The 5,449-nt window shown below is 40.8% G+C and overlaps 1 pseudogene; it reads left to right on the forward strand.

Annotated features, from left to right (window-relative positions):
- Window positions 1–1,287: 1,287 nt before the first annotated feature.
- Window positions 1,288–2,976, forward strand: LOC114632825 (annotated as a pseudogene).
- Window positions 2,977–5,449: the final 2,473 nt, after the last annotated feature.

Raw genomic sequence — 5,449 nt, forward strand, 5'->3', positions numbered from 1 at the left:
GACAACACTAATCTGAAGAAATCCCTTGTTTTGCTGTCTGAAGAGGCCTCCAAAAATTGCAAAGATCCTATTGGACTTGATTTACTCTATTACAATAGAAAAGGCTGTGTATAGCTCTTAACTCTGTATGGCCCTTAAAGAAGAATGTTGCCATTACATAGACAAGACAGGGATGGTTAAAGAGAGCATGAAAAAGGCCAGAAAAAGCTCTGAGAAAAGTCAGAGAGAGAGAAAGAGAAAGATGAGAGCTGGTAAAAGAATTGGTTTTCAGCCTCTCCCTTGTTGTCAACCCTACTTCCTCCCATCATGGGACCATTAATTAGGTTATTTTTGCTTATTTCTTCTGATCTCTGGGCCTTAAAAAGGCTGACTAACTTTGTGAAGCATCAGATAAATAATTTGGTAACAAAACCTATTTTCATAAGTTAGCTATGGAGGACCACTCAAGATGAGGTTCTTACTCTATCCAGGGTGTTTCCAAAACCCATCTCCACCCAACCTAAAAGAGGGGACTTCTGCCCAAGCAGAAAGGGCCACGCAGAACCTCCTCTGACTGGCGATTTGAATTCTTGCTTATGCTGCAAGGATAAGCACTGCAAGGGAATATAAATAGTTAAAAATATCTCTCTGGGTTTCCTGAGGGACAACCCTGACTGCATAGGGGTTGATGTCAAAAGTACCCCCCTCTCCAGGAAAAAAACATTGGGATGGGTATGCCCCTCATGCCTCACTGGACAACAACAGGGAGACCAGAGCCATTACAAGGTCCCCTTCAATTACTGGAGGTCAGACCTCTATCCCCGCCTTCACAAGATTACAATCGCCACAGCCCTTCTATACTTAGAGAAGGGAGGATATATGAGAGACAGCCCTGCTTATACACTGAAGGCCTAAAATCAGCCATAGGCCTAAAATTAGCAATAGGCCTGTCATATATGTATACTACCAACAAGTCTTGGGTCTCTGTGGAAAAACATTGAAACAGATGGCTATAAGCTAATGTAAAGAGGCAGCTTTTGTGGAAATTTACAAGCCTGAGTAGTCATAGACCTTGTAAATAGGTAGCCTTGGCAGACAATACCAACTTAGATAAGGACAAATGAATCATAGGCTAAGTCATAGTGACCTGCCCCCTGAACCTTCACCCAGCCGATACCCTGTTCTGAAAGATATCTGTATTCCCCCTGAACATTCCACATTCCAGTGTTATCCCCTTCACCACCACATCCTGCCTTTTTGTGTTTATAGCCCTGTGTGAATTAAAATTACGATTTGAAAAAAAAAATCATGCATGAGATGGAAGTTGAGCATTTGATGCCTCGGGATGCCTATGAGGGCAATGAAGACAATCAAGACCCATCACTCCTCCCTTTAGCACACCCTGATTTCCAGCAGCCTCTATACTGCATTGACACTGGGAACCTAAGACAGAAGTCTCCTTCTGACCATGCCAGCGTGGGAGGCATCAGCTTAGGTCTGGAAGAGAAAGGAAAACTGGACAGTTTGTTGGTGTTCACTATCAACTTTGCAGATACCACTACACTGGTGGCAGTTATTCACCTTCCCCAACTCTTCAATATTTCATAGGCCTATATGAATTCCAACATACTGCAGCAACTGAATCTTCTGACTCCACAGTCATCTGGATGGACCAGGCCCAAGAAAACTCCAAAGTCATCAGTGAGCCCTCTGACCAGGTGAGGAAGGAAGATCATGAAGCCTCTGAGATGATTGATGGAGCTCCTAAGGCCAAAATCCAAAACAGGTATTTAGTAGAGGGAGAGGTGGCTATGGCCAGTGTTGGGGACAGTGACAGGGCTATTGAAATATGACAAAGGACTTGGAGAAAAAAAGCTCCCAAGGTGTCAACAATTAGGCCCAGCAGAGCTAGGGGACAAGTGGAAGACAAGACCAAATGGACTAGAACATAATTCCAAGAAAACAGAGGAGCTTAAGCAGTCAAGGAACAGAGTCAGAACTGAAGAGAAGCCCACAATCTCTAAGTCCAAGATAAAGTGGGATCCACCTGAGCTCAGCCACAACAGCATTAAAAATCCTCGAATCCAACTTGGCATGCCCATGCTTCAAAGTTCACCTTGGAAATCCATGCAGGTCTTCCATCCACGGGGGAAGAAGAGTGAGAAAACAGATGTCATTGCATCTTTCTAGGCTCTGGGAATTTTTAGCACCAACGAATATTCTGTGCCAGGCCCAACCACAACACGACTACAGGAAAGGCCACGTGAGTGCCAGGGCCATGACAAAAATCCAGGCAAGGATCAGCAAGCAGAGAGGAGTGTTTTCAAGGCATATCCATCTCAGTTCCAGTATGAGCTGCCCCCAACTGGGAAGGTCAGGTTAATAGCTCTGCCTTTCACAATACTGGACCAGCCTGAAGCCAGACCTGTTTCTGGAAAGCTCTTCACACTTGCTTCACACAGGCCCACTGCAGCTTACTCTGAGAGGTGTCATTTTCACTCAGCTCAGCTTACCACACTCAGGCCGTCCCAACCATCTCCTGTCAGCAAATCTTTGATGGCTTCTGTCAAGGCAGCTCTGCCAGTTCCTTCCAGTGCCACACAACCTAATGTAACCAACACCATCCAGATTAACACTGTACCTCAGTCAGAAACCTTGAGGCCTACACCCTATAGAGCACCATCTCACACTTCCCTCCATAGGGAGCTTCTTTCTGCTGCCAAGTACAAGGTGCCATCACCTCCCTAACCTCAAACTCGATATCTGCTGCAAGACTTCAGCCACCAACCAATTCCATGGAGGAAAGGAGACATTCTGGGACCAGTTGTCTCACAGCCCATCACAAAAGAGCAGAGGCCAGAGAAAGAGGCCATGAAGAGACAGGCCAGACAGGAACACAAGAATGCTGCCAAGTACACCTCTCCTGGAAAACTTCAGCTTTTCCTTCAGAGGGAGAAGGATATGGAAATTTCTCAATATTATACCTATGCAATGTAAGAGATACCCATATCTTTGGAACAAATTGTTTTTCAGTGTGGTCAAGGATAAATATAGACAATGATATATATATATATAGTTTCATGTATTATGTGAATGTGTAGTGACATAGGTACATCTGTAGTTACATAAATATTTGAACAGTAAAATTGACTGGAGAAATTTAAGCTGACTGTTTAATCCATGGTATACAGAGAGGATTTGTTTTTATCCTCATTACTTTGATATTAAAATTTTGGGTTGCTCAAGTAATATATGTTACACACTGTATGAAATAAAACTGATAATATTTAATATTAATATTTAATTTAATATTAAAATCAATTCATCAATAGCTATAGTGGCAATAAATTATTCTCCTTGAGTTTATTTTCATTGTACTAGTCACTGAACATGGTATGTTTCATAAAATTTATACTGTAACCTGAAGACACTCCAGCTGTAACCACAGTTCCTCCCATTTCTAACCTCTCACTCCAGCCCTTAATCATTACTATGGAACAGAACTCTTCCTGCTGTTTCATAAGATGAAATATAGGCTTTCATGTATATGCAACCTAGCCTTCATAAATGAGAAAAACATCAGAATGACAATGTTTCTGAAACAGGTTGAATTGGATTCTGAAAACAACCATTTAATGTATGTGTATGTATTTAATGTATGTATGGATTTAGTGTATGTGTCTCCTCTGCATATATATTTTTGGCAACACGTGTGTGTAGTTCCAACACATGGAAGAAAAGGGCATCAGAACTTTGGTTCTGGAATTGAGAAAGGTTGAAAGGAACCATGAGAGTGCTAGGCACTAAGACTGGGAACTCTGCAAGAACAATATGTGTTCTTATGTGCTGAGACATCTCACCTGTCCAAGGCTGATGCAAATTCTTGTAAATATAATGACTTTATTTTCTTTATGGCTGAAAATTCATCTTTATCTATATTCATCATGATTTCCTTACCCATGGTAAAGGTTTGGGACTCCAAGCTTGGTTCCCTAGTGTATTACAGAAATGGCTGCAATCACCACTGATGCACAAGGATCTCTCCAACAGGTTGAGTTCTGTGGAATGGTACACTTGCACCATTTGCTTGGCCAGGGTTTGGCTTTTGGAGGACCCTCCAAATTGACAATCAATCTAGAATACTTCATATCACCACCAGCAGTGCATAGCTTCCTGTGTACTCCCGAAGAGGTGTTTGTTATTTCTTTCTAATTGACCTTGGATGACATTTCCTGAAGTTTCACTGTACAATTCTTATTCTTCCTGAGTCTAAAAAAAATTTATTTGCTTTCAATAAACTGGGTTGGCTTTCTTCTTATGATGTAGATATTTTTCCTAAGCGTAAATAATCTAGATACTAATCTTCTGTCTAAGATATCTATAGCAAATATTTGCTCCTGTTCTTGAGGCCATCTCAACTCCTTTCTTAGCTGGGTAATATCCCTTTACTTCCTGGAGAAATGATTTGTGTATCTTCAGTATTTCTCGCATGGCTGGAGGTTTTCTACATCCTTGCGTATCCCTGGACCTTGAAGTCTATGTGCTACTCTGTGCTATGATAGTTTCAATCTTGTTACACTTAGGGCTCTGATGGCACTGCCTTTTTCCAGGGTGATACTTTAGCAAGCTAATTAAGCATTTACCTTTAAGTTTAATTTCCTTTTAGTCTCTCTCTATAGCACTAGATAACCTGAAACTATGTAAACCAGGATAGTGTTGAACTCACAAGAATCTGCCACCTTCTGTACCTAACTCTGCATGTACTCCTACCTCCAGAGGGCTAGAGCTAAGGAAATACTATAGCTTGCAAGGCAGTATCACGTTTCTTTCTTCTTATAAGGATATCCAAGATTCACATCATTTGATGAAAGGTAATATTTTATCCAAAGTGCATTTTTGCTATCTATCTAAAAATGCAAGAGATTTAACTACTGTATTTACAACTGGAAGTCAAATCAGATTCATTTATCTAAAATCTCGTTTATGCCATTAGTAGCCTGTATTACCTATCATGGCAGTGACAAATGACCTCATTTAGGATGTGGTTTTTCTATCTAGGATATTTTGTACTTTCTGTTAATGCCAAGATTGCTTTTCTTCTGGGAAAAAAGACATCAGAATTTTACTCATTGATTGTATCCAAACTTTGATAGATTTTCATAGATTAGCTATTTTCAAAATATTACATTGACAACACCTGTAAATACCCAATACTGTTCAATCAAATAAGGGCTATTGGCTGTTTAAAGTAACCCTTGGAGAGAACATTAACAAGGCCAGCACTAAAAGATCCAACGACCTGAATCACACTGTCTTCACAAGGGCAGGTTTGGGTAGAAGAGAATGATAGAAAGCAATAGATTAGGGAGATCTTTAATTATATCATTCATCATGTGATGCTTTAACTCCAGATATGGGCACTGGCAGGAAACCACTGTACTTTTGATGTAAGAGTACATGATTCTTTGAA

This window comes from Grammomys surdaster, unplaced genomic scaffold (assembly GCF_004785775.1).
Source record: "Grammomys surdaster isolate TR1022 unplaced genomic scaffold, NIH_TR_1.0 428, whole genome shotgun sequence".
Classification (NCBI taxonomy): domain Eukaryota; kingdom Metazoa; phylum Chordata; class Mammalia; order Rodentia; family Muridae; genus Grammomys; species Grammomys surdaster.